Raw genomic sequence first — 20,829 nt, forward strand, 5'->3', positions numbered from 1 at the left:
ATGATATGTGAATAATGGGAGTTTTGGCCAAAGGTAGCTTTTACTACCAGTACCTTTGTGTGTTTTGCTTCTGATAAGGCTTAAGTATTTGTTATGTTTACATTTTGATACATTTTATTGTGTAACCTGTTAAAACTAGGGATGGGTACCGGTATCGCACCGGTTCTGACATAAACGGTAGTAACCAGACCGAAAAGCAGCGCACATTTCGGTGGGTTTTTTTTCCTGAAATGTCATACACTTTGGATTCTAGCCAATCATTTTACCTTTGCAAGTGTAGTAGGCGGGCCCAGGTATGTACGTTCTTTTAGAGCAGAGCTACAGATTAAAAATGCCCAAGGCAAAGTGGTCAAAGTCTGGCTGTACTTCACAGCAAAAGATGCAAACTCAGCAGCCTGCAACAAGTGCTTTAAGGTGATACTGTGCAAAGGAGGTAACTCCTCGAATCTGATGAAACACCTGGCGACATATAGCATTTTGTTAAAAGACGAGAAATGCGCCGTATTTGATAGCTTGCTGCGAGACCTCACACCGGGCACATCTACTGCGGGTGGGTTGCCTGTTATCAGACCCGGAGTTAGCAACATCCCCCAAAAACCCGAAGAGTAGAGTCCTGGCCCCTAGCCCTGCCAGTGTAGCAGAAGTGATGAAGGATGATGATGGCAGCAGCAGCAGCTTCTCTGCGTGAGTAGCTTAATGTTGTTTGTGTGTAATTTACGTTGAGTAGGCTAACCACGTTATTAAATTAATGCATGTAAGGTGAACTAGCAAACACCGTCGTAGTTACATGAGGCTGTCTTCTTGTTTGATGGCAGATACTCCCTTCACCCTGGCCAAAAAGGCTAAAATGACCAAAGAAAAAGTGGAAAACGGCTAAACATGAGAGGGTTTTGGACAAAGTTTATGTTTTTTCCATTGATTAAGCACTGCTTCCAGCCAGGAGTGATGCCATAAATCCCCTATAGCTTCAGAAAAGGCTAACATTGTTATCTTTTTACAAAAAAACAGCTAAACATGAGAGGTTTTTGGACAAAGTTTGTGTTTTTTCCATTGATTAAGCACTGCTTCCAGCCAAGAGTGATGCCATAAATCCCCTATAGCTGCAGAAAAGGCTAACAATGTTATCTTTTTACAAAAAAAACAGCTGAACATGAAAGGTTTTTGGACCAATTTTGTGTTCTCCATTCTTTAAGCACTGGTTCAAGCACCGTTTCAAAAGTACCGGTTTGGTAGTGGTATCGGATAAAACCTAAATGATACCCATCCCTAGTTAAAACTACAAATGCCAAAAGAATAAGATCAAATCTTGAAGCATTCTGAATTTATCAGGGAATCAACTTTGCAAGCATGTGATTTGCAATAAACTGATCTCATGGGACATCTTTGGCTCAGAGGAAAACATCTAAATACTATTATCAAATTTGAAGAATTTCCCAAAATATGACATAAAGTATTTATTGTTATGCTTTATTATTCTTAAATGACAGTAACAGTGAGGTTATATTGAGCAATGACACAGCTGTGCTACAGCCCTGACCTGCAGTATAGCCACAGCTATGACTCCAGTATTCCAGTGAGTTAAATGCATTAACAGCTGGATCAATGGTTAAAAGACAGCTACTGCTGTTTCCAGCTGTTAAGATGATCAATACCAAACAACGCCGTGGTTGTCCTTGAGCAACATTTCCTTTCTTTGCCAAAGTCTGACTGCTGGCTGCCACTTTGTACCTATTTCCAAATCAGTCACAAGGATCAGACAGGCCAGTATTACAAATCTTCCCCACAGTACAATGCAATCTTTTCCAGCGGCGTTTATCACTTGACAAATGCTAAGCTGGGGGGTGAAGAGACACCAGGGAATACTTGTATTTATTAAACTAGGCTGAGAATATCACACAGCTCCTTACTGAGTCATGTGTATTCCCTGTAAGAGAATGCTGCCTTCCAGGATCCTTTCCAGGTGTCAGAAAGTAATTGTGGATCTGTGACTATGCTGGATGGCCGAGATGTACAATGCTATCCCAGCTGATCAATCTATTAATGCCCATGACAAGCAAAAGTGTCAACATTTTCACAGTGGCTCATAATATTTTAAGGTAAAAATATTATTTAAGGTAATTATTTAAGGTAATAATATTATATTATATAAAAAAAACTGCATAACTTTTTGGCTGCGATTTTTTTTCCAATTAAACAGCAATAAAAATGACCAAAAGTGGGATCTCCACTAGTAACAGACCATCAGCAAGCACGGCCCTCCCCTGTCACCGAGAGTTCTGTGGTTTTAGGGTTCCCATTAGTGCACGTGTCTATGTGTGTGCGCTTCAGCAACACTGTCACACAAAATATTTCTACAGACAAAAAACCTGCATTTAAACATTTTTAAACTTCAAACCTGTGCTTAAGATTATTTGACAGACTGCACATAAAATATAACAGTGACTGAGCTCTGCTTTGAATGTAGGAGTCTGAAAAACCTCCAGCTAATAACAGTAAAACTTTTGTGTATGACAGTGACTGCATAGTCTACTGTCATAGCTTTCCCCCGATCGCCCCAACAGCGTAATCGAGGGAAATCAGGAGAAAAACATGAAGCTTAACTCAATCGAATAAATATGTTTTTTTAAGGGGGGTGGGGTCAAGAATTTTTTGATGCTAATTTTAAACTGTATGTCACTAAAGTTCAACCCGAAGGCTTGTTTTTCATTGTAGAGATGGATGACAAATTAAAGTATAGACCAGAATCCGTGACCCCAACCTACTACAATGACAGAATCCAGCTGATGATATTTTGGTGGCCTGCTTTGGATCAGCTCTCACCTGCTAATAGATATAAAAATTATTCACCTTTGTACTATCACTAAACGTTTCTTTGGTGGTGTGACTGGTTCCTTCTAGGCTGACAATGGCATGTTTCATGAATCAGTAGGAATCCCCGAATGAATAATCCGTTGCCGGACTTATAAAAGAGGAGCTGATCTGTAGGGTGGCAGATCAATAAGTTACATCCATTAGCAGTACAGTAGAACATTTGATATTCAAAGCCTTTTAGAGTTAGTTGCAGTTTGTCTAGAGATTGAATGGTACCATTTGTCAATATATATATATATTTTTGGAGATGAGTGAGCATCCTCAAATATAACAGCTTTAGTCGACTTTAATCAAAGAGTTTTCTGGTAAACAAAGAAAAGCTGATTATTACAGTTTTTCCACCAAGTCTTAACAAACCCAGTGAATGCACGTCCTTCAAGGTTCTTGCAAAGCTGAATTCCTGCATTCTTTAGGTCAAATTTACGAGCAGGCAGCCATCTTTCTTTGCTGGTGCATTGCTGCACCTACAACACCACCTGTAGCTAAGTGGAAGTGGTATCCTTGTGCATGGAAACTCTTAAGCCTGTGGATGACATAAACCTGAGACCCACATACTGCTACCACAGTTGTAAAATTCCACAGGGGAAAAAAATGTCTATTGGAGTACATAAAGGTAGTAAAGAGGTTGCTTAAAAAAACAATACAGTGATGAGTACTTGAGTACACGTCAAATCTAAGGTGAAGCTGGGAGTATTTCTCAGGCAGCTGTGTATCTCATTTCATTTTCCAGCTTGACACTGGAGTCCTGAGTTCCCCTTTCTGGCTGCCAAACCAGCCTACGTGTTTTGTGGGGAGGCATGCAGAACACAGTCCTAGTGACAGATCAACACTGATTTGCTACTGTAGTGCAACAAAAGACATAAAGCTCTTTCAGCTTTTCTTATGGGCAACCCTTAAGCAGGAGCTGTTATTAGCAAATCCTAAAGAAGATGTGCGCAGTGCGAGGACAAACAGTTAATTTTGATCTGCTACACAGCTGACATATTTGTGGATAAGTTTTTTTTTGGTAGCAGTATTAGCAAGCAGCAACCTTCATCCAAAACCACTCTGCACTGCATTTACCTTTGGTCATCTGTCATGTTAAAAAGCTCTGCGAGGTCCCATAAATGTGTCAAACACCTCTGTCATACCAAAACAAGCAAAAGTAGTTAAACCAAAAAAGTAAAAACCATTTTGTTGTTAGCAACGCAATTCCAATGGGAGAGTAGATATGGTCAGTGACAGATGATTGATAAGGATTTCTGCATATCTTGTGCCTCCTACTGAGGCAGTTGCAGTGGGAGTGGAACTTGTCAAAACGAGACAAGATAGTTGGCAAGAAAGAGAACACCTTCCAGCAATCTGTCTGTCTATAAGAATACAGACGTGTAACTAACATAGGAAGACTGGAAACAAACAAAGATATTGTTCAAGGAAGGAATCAGTCAAATCCTCTTGTCCTGTCAACTTACAAATTCAGCTTACATACGGCAACTTTCCTTGACTATTAGCAAAGACAATCTCCTGTCCAGAGCTCCTTACTGTAAATCTGGCAGTAGAGCCCCAATCCTATTCAACCCAGAAAGGCTTTACAATAAAGAAGGCTCAAGGGGAACAGACCTGGCTCAGAGGAAGGTCAACCCTGACTACAAGAGGACGAAAGATGCCAAACAAACAGACCGTATAAGTGATTAGAACCAGCCAAAGTGCAGTGTTTCCCTGCACTTCATAAATGCACACTATATTTACTTTTGTATTTATTTTTGATGGTGCAGGAACTTGAAAAACAGGCCAAAGGAGCTATGTGGCGTTTCGACATGTCTCTTTTAGGCCCACAAAGAGATACAACTGATAAACTTCTGAACCTGAAAGTCCTGTTTGAGGAGAAAACGTTGCATCTCCCTCTGTTGTTTTCTCTGTCTCTACAAGCTGTGAATGCAGCCAGGCAGAAGCAGATTGCAGGTCTCAGGTTGCCTGAGACAAACAGTGTGCAACAGCTCAGTCAGACAAAAAGTAACGATGGAAAAAAAAAACTGACGCCAGGGGCGATTTTAGTCCAGTTTTGGAGGTGCTTCAGCACCCTTTCAGTAACAGTAACTTTCAGTTACTCTTTATATAGTTAGGTAGAAGTCAGACCATGTTTCTTTTTAACTGAAACACCAGGTAACCTGCTGTGTTGAAAATAGGGGCTGCCACGATTAGTCGACTAGTAACGATTAAGTCGACTATCAAAATCATCGACGACTGATTTAATAGTCGACGCATCGTTTGAAGCTTTGTAAGATCACAAAAGACGCAGGAACAAGTAGTAGAATTTAAGAGTGTAATAACGGACTGAAACAGAAGATGGCAGCACTGCATGTACAAGGATGGCAGCTGCCGTTAAACCCCGAAGAAGAAGAAGGAGCTGTGTCCCAGAATTCATAGCGCAGCCCAGCTCAGTTTCCAACAATGGCGGCAGCTAGTTAGTTTTAATATTACTCTTATTATTCTTTCTGGGTCACAAAATAAACGTTTAGCATATTTTCAGGTGAGAATGTAACTGTGTAAACCTCAAATATCTGCTCAGTTTATCAAGACACCACATATTTTCAAAAGCGCTCCGACGTTATGCTCGAGAATATACTCCGGTGTCCCGTTATATTTTAGATAACAATGAGTTTATTAAACTTCACCGAAACAATCTGCAAATTTCATTCAAATTTAATAAACTATCATCTTGTCTTTATTTTTAGTTAGCACATACCTTAAACACTTAAAGCTGTAAGCTAATGATAGTTATATGAGAGCAGATGCATGCTGGTGCAATAAGCTGTACGCTGTACATCCAATGGATGCATGATTTGATTAGTCGACTAATTGCAAAAATAATCGGTGACTAGTCGACTATCAAAGTAATCGTTTGTGGCAGCCCTAGTTGAAAACGTGTTTTCCGACGATGTTTGCTCTGTAGTAAAATTAGCGATATTTGACTGCCCTGTTGATCTCATTGAAATGTATACAGCCTATTTAAAATGTAAAACCAAACATTGTCCGTAGCCTGCTGTTGTTACCACTGTACTGTTTGAAATGTAATGAGAGAAACTGGTTATTTTGCCATATGTGCATGTGCTGATATTGAACCCAAGGTACTAACTAGCTAACTGACTGGATGCCCATTAACCTTATAACTCCTGTTGTGTGTGTGTGTGTGTGTACAGATTCCTCTCTCCATCTTTGGACTGACAAAGAGGGGAACATGAGGACAAAGTACAAGATCAGGAAGTACCAGGTAAGAAAACCGACAGGGAGTACTAACAGGCAAAACAGGAACTGTTAAACTGGCAAAGAAAAAGAAAGACAAACAACTAATTTTACTCATACAATCTGGAAGTTGTGTTCTCCCTATATTAAAGCTGCTATACAGAATCTGCAAAACAAACTGGGTTGTCAGCCCTGGCACTGCATTACCATATTGAGCTTCAGTCAGAGGAAGTCACGGTTGCCAAAGACTTTATAAAGCTCAAGAGTGAGGCTGGTGCCATTCCAGATATGTTAACATTGTACAATCTTCTGGATAATCAGATCTTCCCCAAACTGAAAACTGTTATTCAGGTTGCCCTAACAAACCCAGTTAGCAGCTGTAGCTCTGAAAGGTCTTTTAGTGTCTTGAGTCAGCTCCATACCTGGCTGAGAAGGACCATGGGTCAAAGCAGACTCCAGCACCTGGCTGTGATGTCAGTTGAGAAAGAGATGCGTGAGAGACCACCAAAATGTGATAGACAGATTTACCAACCTCAAGGTGAGGCAACATAGGTTAAAAGAAAAGAAAAAAATCTGCAGAGCCATAGTAGTATCTGCAGTATACATCTTTTCATACATTGTATACATTGTACCAAAGGCCAAGTGTCTCCATTTTCTAATAATATTTTGTATATTTCAAGGACTTCTATTTTTGGAGTGTATTTTTTATGTATCTGTATTGTATTATACATACACTTTAGAAGTGAATCTCTGCCCAAAAAATGCACTCAGTTTACTTTTTACTCACTATGAGCATCATTCATCATTTTTCCCCAGTAATTAAGGTTAGGATATGTATTTTTTTTTTTAATTCCAATCCATTCTTCTTTGGCAGCATTTTAATAACCTTGATCAGATTTGATGGTTTTGTTACAGACTTTTCAAAAAAGTGTTTTGCTATTCTTTCAAAAAATGTGGGGATTAAATTGTGTTAAAATGTACAAAACAGTGATGTCATGTTTTGTGACGAGGACCCAGGCACAGAGAGACTTGATGAATTTAAGAAACTTATGATTTAATAAAGAAATTTGCAGACTTGCACAGAGAGGGTAAAATTATGATGACTGATAATGGAGATGAAGACAACAGACGATGAGGACAGGGAGGAACAGGGGTTTAAATGCACCAAGGAGGCAGTCAGAGAGAACTCGGGACAACTGGAGGCATTTAGGGATGCAGGGACTGACAGAGACGGGGAAGAAGTCTCATTGTGATCAGTAAAGTTTGCCTTGCCTGGATGGGCAGCTCTCTGGGTGCTCAGCACCCCCAAAGCTCTGATCCTAGAATTGCCCCTGACTGACGCACAAGTTCTCCGAGACTGACATAAAGAAGTCTGAGCAGGAGAGTTCATAAACTTTTATGCTGTTTAATGTCTTTTTTATCACCATAAAAACTGAGGTTATGCCTTCTATATTTGGTCCATTTTTGTTACAGCTGTGAAAATAAATCACTAGCACCATACCAGATCAAAGCCAAAAAAATTACATGTTAGTGTTTGTCAAGTGGACACAAAAATAAAGGGGAAAAACACATAATACATCCCTGATACACGGTACTCACTCACTTATATTTTGTACTTTTAGCAAAAGGGTTTGCTTTTTATTTGATCAAGGTTTGGCTAGCAGTATTTGATATGATCTTTTGAAACACTTTTAGTCAATCAATTAGCCCCCGCCCATAGGCAGTGCCCGAGATACAAATGGAATTTTAACGATACACACCAGAATGATACGACCTTTGCCCCTGAGGTAAATGGCACATCAATGCATAGATTTAGCACACAGCTACAAGTCTGGTGTGCAAAGAACTTCATGTCTCACAGTGCAGTTACAAGTGGATTTCAGAACAGAGGATCTGTCTTTGGTTCATCCTCAGCAAAGATCCAAAATTTCAGATGTGATTTTTTTCCCCAGCCCTTACAAAAGATTCTGAAGTTGGATTCTCTCTTTAAACCACGTGTATTTCTATCATAAACAAATCTTAAAGCATCGCGCATCAGTCAAGATTCAGTGCGGTGTCTCAGGCGGCCCCAAAATGCATTGAAGAGTGGACTGTTGCCACGGTTACAAAAGAGAAAACTGTAATTAGTCACTACACAACAACAACATACATTATTATTAATCTCAGACAAGGACATTTATCCTTAGTGCACCACAGGAATGGGGGTGCTTTAAAAGTGTCCTAAACCTGGTATGCCACAGCGGGAGTGAAAGTGGGATGGCAGTAATATATGCTGATTCTACAGTGAGCATCCCTTCCTCCTAAACTGTGTATCTGTTGGTATTTCTATTGGACTGTGATGGCTTGACTAACCGTAGCCATGTTAATGACAGTGATATGAAATTTATGAGTTTTTTTACACTACAGAATTTATGCAACTAACAATAACAACATGCTAACAACATGCTAACAGGCCAATTTTATCATGGGCGGGCAGCGGTGGTATCTGCTGGTCAAAAGTGGCTCATGTGTAGAACTGACACATGCTGACTCAACCACGAGTGGATGGATGCCTGTCAGTTTTTCAATCTAACAACTGCTGGGATTTCAGTCAACATAATATAGTGTTTTTCAGAAATGAAAAGTGCCAGTTGGTCCATTTTCTTCACTACAAAACAGATCATCTAACAAATAATTTGCAGAACAGTGACCAACTTCTGATTTTTAATACATTGTCCATGTTCAGACACATAAATGAGAAGGAGAAAGACAGAAAAACTCTAACTCAGTGTTACTTTAGGAGTTACACAGCACCTGCAGCCACACACTAACCACTGCTTCACTCATTTAATCCCTTCACCGTTGTGCTATAAAAGTACTAAACGCCGCTAGTGGGCAATAAAAAAAACCCTAATATTTCTTGGCTGCACATCAAGTCTGCAAGTGAGGCCTCCATAAAAATCACTGTTACTCATCCAACCATGATCCTTGTCACACCTTCTGACTGTCACAGTTATTTTGTGTATGTAATAAAAAGGCACACAATCCTGACTGCACAAGCAGTGATCCCACCTCTGAAACAAAACCTCTTGATTGACTCTATGAAAACAATATTTACATTATATGCAGGTGTTTACCTTTCATTGTGCTGAGTATAGAACACAGCATTAACCCTTTGGCATTACTCTTCCCATCACTGCATCACAGATGCACCAGACCAGACCTGAGCAGAGGCCTTTATAAAGGACTGCTCTGACAGCCGGAGCAATCTCTGCTTCTTCAACAGCTATCTTAGAAATGGGCCGTGCAAACAGGACAATAAACAGGCCGTTGTGTTGAACTAAATGAATAGCTTACATCACAGGGAGATGATGCCTATTGATGAGGAAGAGCTGTTCTCCCTGCGCAGGCGTGCAGGCTAAAAAAAAAAAAAAAACACAGCTTAACTCCCCCTCCTCCCCTCCATACAATAACAATAATCCTGGAGGAAATTAGTAACCTCCCCCCCCTCCCTGTGACTGCAAACTAATAATGTGCATATAATAGTTGGGCAGAGTGTCAAAGTGGGAGACGTGCACTAGTCTGCAGTTTGCGCTACACAGCATTCCCTCACAGTCAATGTCAGCTGCTGCAAAGAGGACTTATAAATAAAAGGCCACATGAAGACATACATATATATGTATATACCTTACAGCAGATAGCGCAAAACGTCGGCGCCATATCTTCGGAAATATCTCGGTGGGCTGGGAAGCGTTCAATGCAACAGCGAGAAAAGGAGCGATGAAGGAGCGAAAACGTCCCCCAGACACCGACCGCGTCCTCGCTGGCTCCCCTCGCAGTCCTGCCGCTGTCAAAAATCCCCCAGCACGTCCATACAAAGCAGAGCCATGGTGCTCACGCCCGCAGGAAGTGACCTCATGACTGACAGCTGGCAGAGAGAAAGCGCACACCCCGACACACCTATGGTTTCAGCGAATGGAAACAGCGCAACAGTTTCCCCTGAGAAGGACGCCCCCTGAGCCTGGAGAGAGAGGGAGAGCGAGACCGACCGGAAAAGCCTCTCCTTCTAAAAGTGACCCTGCGCACTGCAGCACACAGAGAAACTTCTTCCCCTTCACTGGATTCCTTTATTCCTTTATTTTATTCAAGTGCACAAAAATGCGTTGCTGGCGAATGTTATCAAATAACCTACGCAGCAAAGGATAATAAAAAAGTACACACACAATTAAATTAATTAATAAGAATAAATAATAAATAAATGTAAAAATATATACATTTTAAAGTTAACCTAAATTTTAAATGGGGATTATTGAATATATACTGTTAGTCTTAGACGTTTTTTTATTTATTTATTTTTATTAAATAATATGAAATAATAATTACATTTCTGGAAAGTTCTGTCAAGAAAAATTGTAGCAACTGCAAACAGCGACACGTTGCAAAGGGAGGAAGTTACAGATAAGCAGTGGTAAAAACAAATAAATCAAATCAAATTACACAATAATAACGATAACAATGATAATACAGTTGTGTTGAACTCAAGGGCGTAGATTTGGCATGGACGGAAGGGACATGTCCCCACCAATATCCAGCGATTATTGAATTGTCCCCACCAATAATTTGATCTCTTCGACTAAAGAAAAACAAACCCGATAGTAAGAAAAAAACGATCTGTCAACGTCTCGTTCACCCAGCGGTGCAGAAAGAGTTAAATTACGTTCTCTACTGGACTCCTACGTCATGTGACAAATATGGCCAATGTGATTGGCTGCAGTGTTACCAATTTAGCGACTTGTCGCTATATTTAGCGAGTTTTCAGACCCCTTAGCGACTGTTTTTTTTTTCTAAAAAGCGACTAGCAACTTTTTCTGGTGTTATTGGAGACTTATTGATGGTGACTTTTTGACGTGAAAGCGGGTATTGCTTTTACTCTCAACAAGCAGCGGGTGCTGCCGGGGGCACCTCGCCCGTTCCAAAGTGCTCACGGGCGGAGGATAGTCCTCCCCCAGCTGCTATCAGGGCAGAAAATGTTCACACCTATGCGTCCGAACTGCAAATGAATCGCGCAAGAGCGAAGCCGCTGCTCCTGCACTGACTTCTTTTACTGTTATGTTGTTTTGTGGATCAGGTTTAAAACTACTTATAAACACACACACACACAGTAACTCCACCAGAGTGCTTATTTCGGGTCACTTTTGCCGGTGTTGTGCCAAAAAGTGATTGCCTGCCACAAACTGATTTCCAATGTTTGCGTGTATTTTTTATGTGTAATATCTATGTTGGTAAATAGACTTCGGTGAACAGCGTTTACAAAGGGGCTATATATGGAATTAAAAAATTATCTGTTTTTTCAAGTATCTTTACAACTCTGTGTTATTGTACTTACATTATAACCAATCCGGTCCTTTATTCCCACTTTAAATATTTTTACAGAACTATTGTAATATTTGAGCCATTTCTGCTGTCCAACTACTTCTTACAAAAGACATTTTTAATGTTAATTAGACTTTTTTTAAACGGCATAAATAAAGGTTATATAAAAGTCACTGCCAAAGACTGATTGCGGCTTCTACCTTGTTACACTAATGTTGTTTGTAGCTCAATATGACTTTATGTCATCCATGAGGGATGCATTTGACATATGTTTCACATATTATAGCCCAACAAGTTACTTATAGCAATTTAAATACGAGCAATCAGTTTTTGGCAAATACCGGAAATCAGTTTTTGGCAGACAACCACTTTTTGGCACAACACCGGTCCAAGCCCGGATAAAGGAGCAGGGTTGGAATTGTGACATTACAAAAACAATAATTGCTAAAAATAAATTTAATTTGTAGTTCTAAATAAATTCTAAATGCATTTAGGACGTTTTTTTTACTCACTTTATGTCTCTTCCACGATGTTATTTCTCTCTCCAACAACGTTACAATTATATTAGCATGACCAATTATGCAAATTAGGCGGTGACGTCATTTAGCGACTTCTAGCGACTTTTAAACAGCCAATAGCGATTTTCCTTACTGAGGAGTTGGCAACACTGGCAAGCCTGCGCTGCGAGGACTTGCAAGGAGGAGAGGAGGATGGCAGCAAAAAGGAAGAACCTGGAAATAAGAAAGTATTTTTCAAAGAAACCTGTAAGTCACTTAAAGTCAAGTTCACTCATAAAATGTGTCCGTCATAATAACGTTACAGGCTATGCTAGGCTTTGGACCACATCAGTCTAAAATTTTATGTATTTGAAGCACATGTGTGCCTGCATGTATTTGGAATGTCTCACTGTTATTTATCAGGTGACAGAGGCAGCTCTGCCATGTTGTAGCTCGGACAGAGGTGAAGAGGCGAGGTCACAGGTGACTGACTGATGATTTGGTGCTATAGATTAAATAGTATTTATTATCATGACAATTGTTAGGCTGCTGATGTAAATTGATTCATTAGTGTATATTTGACAAAGAATCTGAATTGACATGTCTCACTTTTTATATGGAATATGGCTGAAGTAAACTAAAGTCTAAAATACTTAGTCATTTGTTTAATAGTAATTTAACATTATATAATTCACATATAAAACTATGAATTGTAATGTAATAAAGCATGTAGAATAGCATGTGTAGGCAAGTATATTTCTCCTTTTTTATTAAGAAGCAAAGACAAAAAGGAAAAAAATAAGAAACAGGGCAGGGTGTGGTGGTTGAATCATCCGTCCCCACCAATTCCAAAACCAAATCTACGCCCTTGGTTGAACTGAATGAACATGGAATGACAAAATCCCCCCCCCCCCAGTACTGTCCTCCCCCCCCTGTCCCACCGCCCACGTGGTCATCCAAGGTTCCTTCCATCTTGCCCTTCAGTTCAGTGTTTAATTCAGTTTGGCGAAGCTGCGATGCCCCCTTGAATTGTACACCTCGCTGCAAAGCACTCAGTAAAAAGTGAGTGATAATGGTCAATATGAAAATTGTAGTGATGCATAAAAAACACAGATGCAAGATCATAGAGAAAAGCCCAATCACAACCATGAAACAAAAATGCAACATGACTTCTAAATTTATCCTAAAAAATATCAGTTTCATGTTGGTTGAAATTCAGTAAATGGTAAAATATGAGCATTCAGCCAAGGCTGCTCAGAGCTATGTGACATAGATTTGCCCAATGTAAGCACTTAATCACAATAAACTTCATCTGAGTCGATTTTAATCTGATTCTCAAACTGACAAACAAATACCTGGTGTCATGTCTTTTACTTACAAATAATAAAATGAACAGTACCTTACTCTCCTTCACCTTAAAATCTAATATGTTGCCAGTACTAAACAAATGCATGCAAACTCATTGCCACAGAATGACAAACTGCTACGTACCTGAGATGGTCAAGTTAGGACAGCTTGTTTACTGGGAGTGCACAGTACTTAGAATATAGGGATATTGTGTCAAGATGTGGGAAAGTGGGGGAATGATTACAAATGCAGTCCCACATAAAGAAGGACATGTGGTCACCTTACATGACAGTGAGGAGGCTCAATTTTTTAAAAAGGTATGGATGAACTTTATCCTTGTGCGGTAGAAAATTAGTATTACAGACCAGAAAAAAACCTGAAAAAAATCCTGACAACAAGAAAGAGAGAGAGAGCGAGAAATACATAAAAAAGTTTATTTATTTGACAGTTCTCAAAAAAAAAGAAAAAAAAAAGAAAGAAGTTAGTTGAACCGATGGGGTGTTGATCTGGTCAGTTGAGGGGGTTGTTGATCAGTTTCAGCTCCTTTGGTGTTCATGAAGTTAACAACAGATGCCCTACAGGGTGAACAATAAAACAATACACAAATCAGGAATGCTTTTACAGGTGGAGGCCACTAAAATTTTGTGTGTGTGAATGTCTCTGACCAAAAAATCAAAAACTGACTTGATGAGAGTGGCCCAAGGGCCCGACGTCCTCTAGTGGGCCCTGTCTGTGGAGCCTGATTGGCATTTGCCATAGAATACCAGAATTGGCAGGTCCACCACTAGCTGAGAGCAGGTTCATGCTCAGCCCAGGTGACAAACGTGAAAGGGTCTGGAGAAGCAATGGAAAAAGTTATGCTGCCTGTAACATCAGCCTTTCAGACACTGATGTTTCGTCTGGATCAAATAGGCTATTTAAAATGTGGTAAAACTATTTTGTGACTCCACCTTGTTTTGCCACACACACCTTCATCAGTAATATGTTCACTGAGAGGTCGCCCCCACAGTAAAAGAAAGGAAACATCGTCTCAGTGAAGGTGTGTATGTGTGTGTCAGCACTGAGATCAGAGAACGACAGCTTCCCTCCATCCCAGTCCAGAGTCACTCTGACTCTATTCAGAGTCATCCGTATTGGTAGAGCTGGTGGTGCCCACTCAAAGCATTCATATGTCATATGGAAAAATCCAGATGTCCTGTGTCCTTTCATCTGACAGGACTCTGCCTGCACATCCATTATCCAGTGTCTATGATCTTTAAACTCAACATCCCAGCTGTGAGTTCCCGAGTTAAAACCCTGAAAGCCCAGGACACAGAGGGCATAGTTAAACTTCTCTGGATTATCAGGAATCTGCTGCTGCCTCTCTCCATAAGTGAAGCTGGTTAGATCTTCAGAAAGGATGAGTTTTGGATGTGTAGCGTTTGGGTCCAGGATCACGGGGGTGTAGGAGACTATGTCCTTCATGTTGTTCAAAATGTTGAAGGCCAGGTTGCCCAGGTGATTGGCCTGGTCCATCAGAGCTCCTGAGGGAAGATGTGGATCCATCAGGCGGCAGCGCTTGACTCTTTCCATTGCACCATTGTAGTTGTGCAGGAATGAGACGTCTTCAGCTCTCAGCTCCTCCTCTGTGGCTGTGACTATGTTTGAAAGAGCAACTATCTCCCTGCTCAGAGCCTCCATCTTCTCCTTCATCAGCCCACTCTTCAGCTTCTCTTTAAGAACGACTCACACAGGTTCTTTAAAACCAGATTACGAGCTGGATCTTCCCTCGAAGATCTTCTCATACAAATTGGACACTTGTTCGTTGGGTCTGCTCTCCACCAGCTCTTCAGACAGCCTCTACAGAATCTGTGGCTGCATGACAGAAGAACAGGATCTGTGAAGATGCTCTGACACACCAGACAGTGAAGATCCTCGTCTGATCTTGAAGCCATCGAGTTTCTGAGTGAAGCTGAAAACCGAAAGTACAGTCAGTCCTGGTTATTCTCGCTCCTGCTGACTTAAACTTCTTCTGAATCATATTTTTCAGTCGAACTTACTTTTAGTGTATGCAACATGTTGTTGTCTTCCACTTTTCTCTCCTGCATCTGGGCTCACTCAGTGGAAACTGGTAATTTAATCGAATTGTCTTTGTGTGTGTCTTCAGTGACGAAGAATAACAAGGTGTTTCCTGGTTTCTGTCAGGTGAGTTAGGTGAGGGGCTCTAAGAAATACGGACCAGAACTGTAAAATCTGTAACTTTACCTAACATTTTTGATGAATAACTAATTGTCTGTAAAAGTACCAAACAATAACTCTATGTAGGCTGTATAACAATACATTAGTTCATAATAATAGTTAACAATATAATAATTAAATTATTTCCAATTACAGACAGAAATAAATAGTAAAGAATTTCCAGCTTTGTTAAAAATGAAACTGATAGTTGTTACACTCAATGAAAAAAGTGTTTTATAATGTTTTTAGGCTATAAAATTATTTAAACTAAACTAAAATAAGATAAACATGTTTAAACCTTACATTTTAAAATTTAAAACAGTTCTTTGTTTTCAGAAATAAACAGACAAAATGATATCATTTTTGTGAGCAGCTGGGGCTCTCTTCCACAGTGACTCTCCCAACTGGTGGTGGCAGATGGCCGCCCCTCCCTGAGCCTGGCTCTACTGGAGGTTACTTCCTGTTAAAGGGAGTTTTTCCTTCCCACTGTCACCAAGTGCTCATTCATGGTGGGTCGCCTGAGGTGACTGTTGGTCCAAACTGGGGCTATATAAATCTAACTGAGTTGAAATTCAATTTGTGATTTGGGTTTCTGTAAAGATTTGAAACATTGTTACTACTTGTTCATTCTAACCCTAACCCATCCAGTCCGCTTATGATGACCTGTGGTTAATGTGCTCCTCCACTTTTGTTCCAGTTGTGTTTATGTACTTTAGTAAAGCTAAATTTAGCCTAGCTAGGACTAGCTGTTAGCCTAGCTGAAGAAGATGGTTTGAATTTACATGGTACTGACATTAGTGATTATTACTGCCACCAAAGAAGTGTTGTTTTTGGTAGCGTTTGTGTGCATGTCAGTTACTGGAGGATGTAGGAATTGATACTATTGACTGGTCTCCACGCTCGCCTTACCTACATCCAACAGAACACATCTGGGACATTGTGTTTGGAGCCATCTGACACCACCAGGTTGCACCTCAGAATGTCCAAGAGCTCAATGATGCCCTGGTCCAGATCTGTTTGAGCAGTGTATATGTGCTTGGACTTCAACTTTCCTCATCACAGTTATTAAAATTGCATTCTGGATCATGATAAAAATAGTCAAGTAAGAAACTCACACTTGTATGCTCTTACCTTAAACTCATAGTTGAGCACAGGGAAACTTTCAGCTTGGAGAAACTAAATGTTTCCCAGTCCCGCATGAAAATGACAGGAGTGGAAAAATCTTACATGAACCCCCTATTTGTGAGCAAAAGGACAATATCTTTGCATTTCCAGATGGCTTGGCAGCATTGTATCTTTTTTGTGGGATATTTAGCTTTTCAAGGTTGTGCTAATTGTGCACATTTTAGGACGAGAAAAGCAGCTGGAGAAATCCTAGTCTTTTACACTGACCTCAGGCCAAGTTATCAGGATTTCAGCTAAACTGTTGCAATAAACTGCCCATTACTGTAGCTGCTCTGTTTTCCCAGCTCATGCCAGATGCTGAGTGTGTGACCCTGGCTGTCAGTTGCATCTCTCTGCTCTACTGTTTCTTCACCCCCATTCCCTGTCCCAGCTTGCCATTACACATCTTTGCAACGTGGGCGTCACTCCCTGGACTCGAGGTCTGGAACCAGGCGCTGGCTGCTCTGCATGTGTCTTGGGACTACAGTGGACTTTCACAACCTCCATGCACACTCAGCATGTACAGCTTAAGCTCAGTGATGGCTGGTGTTCATATTATTCAACAAAATAATCTAACCCCGTTCATTTTTAAGACTGTAAGTTGCTAGCTGATGGTAAACAGGCATTTATTCTACAGTCCTAATCTATAACAGGGTTGTTAATGTATTTTACATCGAGGAGCCCACTTTGAGCTTAAGTGGGCTCAAACCTGTTAAATTCTTTACAACCAGTGAAGCTGCATGAAGATACCAAAGAATATTGCAATCATTTGTTGATAACTGCCCAAAATCTTGTTGGATCTTTTGTTTAACACAGCGATTTGATTTATGACATAGTTTCAGTGGGTGTGTCAGCCTTGACCTAACCTATCCCATGAACTGCTACACCTGTAAACACTATAACGTTGGTTTTACCTATGTGTGTGTCTGTGTCTTATTCTTGTCATCCCATTGCCGTCTTCCACGACCCTTGATATATCTTTTTTCTTTTTTTTAGCACCCACAGCTAAATCATACCCTCCACTCCCAGTCTCCTGTGTATCAGTATAACTGTGGTGCTGTTTTAGTGACTACTTGGCTTACCTTACCTAACAGCCCAAATTATTAAGAGCACTGTCCATTGTTAGTCCAGTTATTCCCAGGTTACTCACTTCTGGGAACAGTTAAGGCTTCAGAAAAGCCAAATATGGTAAGTATATTTGAATCTTTATCACGAGAAGCTTTTAAGAAACTTTAAAAAAAAAAGTCAAGTTATTACATGGGAATGACTTTTTGCTCCTATGGACATCCACATTGATACCAGCTCTAGTTTACCAGGCTTCTCCACAACTGCTGGCGACTTCACTGTGTGAGGAGGACACTGAGAAACACTAGACCGAGAAGATACGGCTCGTTGCAACAGTCCAGTCCACAGTAATGGGCTCTGGTCAAGACTCTCTGTCTGGATCACAGCTGGTTTCCTAATTAAGGGGAGACTTTCCACATCTAGATAATTTAATGACAGCTGCTTACAACATGTCTGTCCATGAAGTGAACCTAGCTGTAATAAAACAAACTCTGAACAAGCAACTGTGTGATGAAGTACTTTGTGGTTACGAAAGAGAACCCATCCTTAGAATTACAGCTCTTTTGAAGACTCAGCGCTCCACAGTGAACATCGTGGATTTGTCTGCTTAATACTGTGTTTTCTTCCCCAACTGGAAATCAGGAAGAACATGATCAAAAATGAGTCCGTAATTACATCTACATTGTGTTGGTGTGTTAACAGTATGACAGTATGATTCTATGACACGTGACCCAATGTTGGAGGTAAAACGACGGAAACAAAACGTCCTAGTTGATGCTAGAATTGTCGACCTCGATATCAACAGTTACACAAGTTAAGTTTTAGGCCCTGGATGGGACTTTCGACAGCAGGCTGGGGATGTTTTTTCGAGTCCTTATGGGAGTTTTACACGACCTCTACTGCCACCTGCTGGTAAGAAACAGCAGCTGAAGAACTTGCAAGGACATGACATGTTTTTTAAGCATCTTCTAGAAAAACTGTGGATTTTCACAAATACTTTGTAGAAAACAGATTTTATTTTAATCAACCAGTTTTGTACTATGGTGCCAAAGATCACATCAGGCTAAACTGCCCAAAATGTAATCTCCACTATCAGCAACAATGTCTGTCTTTGTTTTCTTTAGCTAAACATTCACACTGACAGAACACTGACGCCCGCAGCATTCATTTCTTGTATTTATGATGTAGGTGCATCACTGTTGTCTGCCCACTCACGAGAACTCAACAGCCGCTTTCCCAGGCTGCCTGCATCCAGTCATCCAGTCACAATCACCCCTTTGTGGTCAACTTATTGGAGGCCCAACTGGTGTTACTGCAATACTGCAATAATTACTCGATTCAGTCATCAATATATGGAAAGAATATGAATTTGCAAACGGTCAAATAATTCAATGTGGCCAAAATGGTTCATGTAGAAATAAAATATTCAGCAAATATGGCACAAAGATAAGTGTAGAGCGTCCACTAGGTGGCGCCTTTGCCATGTCTTTAAAGAGTGAGAGAGGTCTGGTGACTGGAGGGATCAGTGTTAAATATGATTAATTAGAAATGACTCTGTGTGCAGAAAATATAAATACGCAAACAAAATAATTTCATTTCCTTGGTTCTATACTTCAAACTCATTTTATCATCGCATATTTAATGTGGTGGCAGAAGCTATTTTGAAACCACGCTTAGCTTTGCTTCATTTCAGCAAATGTAAACTGCTCAGTGGTTTATTTGCAGGACCTGCCCACACAGAGCTTTCAATCCTATCCACTTACACTCAATCAATAACACCATTCCATTTATACAGGAATGACATCATGCAAGCTCTTATAAAAGCGCTGCTGCAAGTATTCTTCTTTTCAAATTCCTGGCAACTTTGGAAAAAGCAACAGTATATTATTGAATTCTGACTCATATGTGTCAGCCTGAGCCTTGCAAGCATTTCATTAGTTCCTTATTGCACTGGCATGGGTGGGGGTGAGGGGTATCCCAAAGCGGATGTCAGAGCTTTTTGTAGTGTTTTGGGTGAAGTGGCAAAGCAGGAGGAGATGAAGGATGGTGCATGGCCTTTAGAGATGCAACCCAAGAGACAGGATGCACACAGAGTCATTGTCTCAGCAGGCTTAGTATTCAGCTCCCTTTTGCTCCATCACCATGGCCGAGGATCAAATCAATTCAGCCTGTTGGCTGGCAGGGGTACAGCTACCCAGTGGGTGCAGCCCACATACAAATACACCCACCACTGGTCTAGACACACAGAATGCAGTGCTGTGGTAGACTTCTTCCCACGCTACAATGTTACAGCTCTGAGCAGTGTTACTCCAGTGATGTGCTGTCAAGCCATTCCCCTCTTTGTGTCAGAGACATCTGGTGGCTGCGCAAGAAGCTCAGCATGGCTGCTAACGTCTGATATGTGTGAAACTCTGACATAGGAAATGATATACAGGTGGCAGTGCAACACGCTGGAGTTTTAGTGCCTGTAGGGACTGGATTATGTAAAAAAAAAAGAGAAATAGTTGCTTCTTGCGCAAAGCTGTCACTTGTTATGTGACAACTGGCTAAAAAAAATCCAAGGGTGTGCAAGAACTCTTGCTGTGAGTGACAACTTCAAACCTGACCTTGATATGAGATACCGGGCTGCAGTCTCAGACAGTGAGGTATGTCTGATGTTCACGTTGGGATAGCGGCTGGCACTCACCTTGTTATCCATGTGTGTGTGTGTGTGTGTGTATTTATATGTGCTGCTGGCCAGAAAGAGAACACCATCTACTACCATATGCTTCAGCCCCCTGTAGTGCCAAGGTTCTTCTTTCCATATCTTGTGCTCTGGAGTTTGAGAACACACCGAGGTCCCCGGCTGATCCCAGGATGCCACTTGTGTTTCCAATATTTCTCGAAAGATAAAGAGGTCAGAACAGACCAATGGCGTTCCACGATTTTGCATAGTTCCGATTAAGTTCTGCCTTTTCCCATAAGAGACCAGCACTGTATGTAAACTGTATGTAAAGTTTACCTCAGGAAGATACTTTGAAAACCAAAGGAGCTTCAAAAGTTTGAAACATCCGATGAGAGAATAAACCAAAGAAGAGAACACCAAGGAGCAATG

At 40.7% G+C, this 20,829-nt stretch overlaps 1 protein-coding gene and 1 long non-coding RNA gene across 4 annotated transcripts in view; both read right to left on the bottom strand.

Moving 5' to 3' along the window:
* Window positions 1-10,033, bottom strand: part of pparab (peroxisome proliferator-activated receptor alpha b) — a 38,929-nt gene extending 28,896 nt beyond the window's left edge. Inside the window, exon 1 of one of the 3 annotated variants that reach the window (XM_006782488.3) lies at window positions 9,765-10,033. The gene's annotated coding sequence lies outside the window, so the exon portion shown is untranslated. Of the gene's footprint in view, window positions 1-9,209; window positions 9,513-9,759 lie in introns of those variants that run through there. The other 2 variants (XM_006782487.3, XM_087843278.1) reach the window with 2 other exon arrangements.
* A 3,565-nt stretch (window positions 10,034-13,598) lies between these two features.
* LOC102786013 (uncharacterized) lies at window positions 13,599-15,753 on the bottom strand. The gene is made up of 3 exons (XR_015719251.1): window positions 15,329-15,753; window positions 13,974-15,240; window positions 13,599-13,864 (listed from the first exon to the last, which is right to left on the bottom strand). It is a non-coding gene; the product is annotated as an uncharacterized LOC102786013 (long non-coding RNA).
* Between the last annotated feature and the right edge of the window lie 5,076 nt (window positions 15,754-20,829).

Source organism: Neolamprologus brichardi, chromosome 7, assembly GCF_056152115.1.
Source record: "Neolamprologus brichardi isolate AB-2024 chromosome 7, ASM5615211v1, whole genome shotgun sequence".
NCBI lineage: Eukaryota > Metazoa > Chordata > Actinopteri > Cichliformes > Cichlidae > Neolamprologus > Neolamprologus brichardi.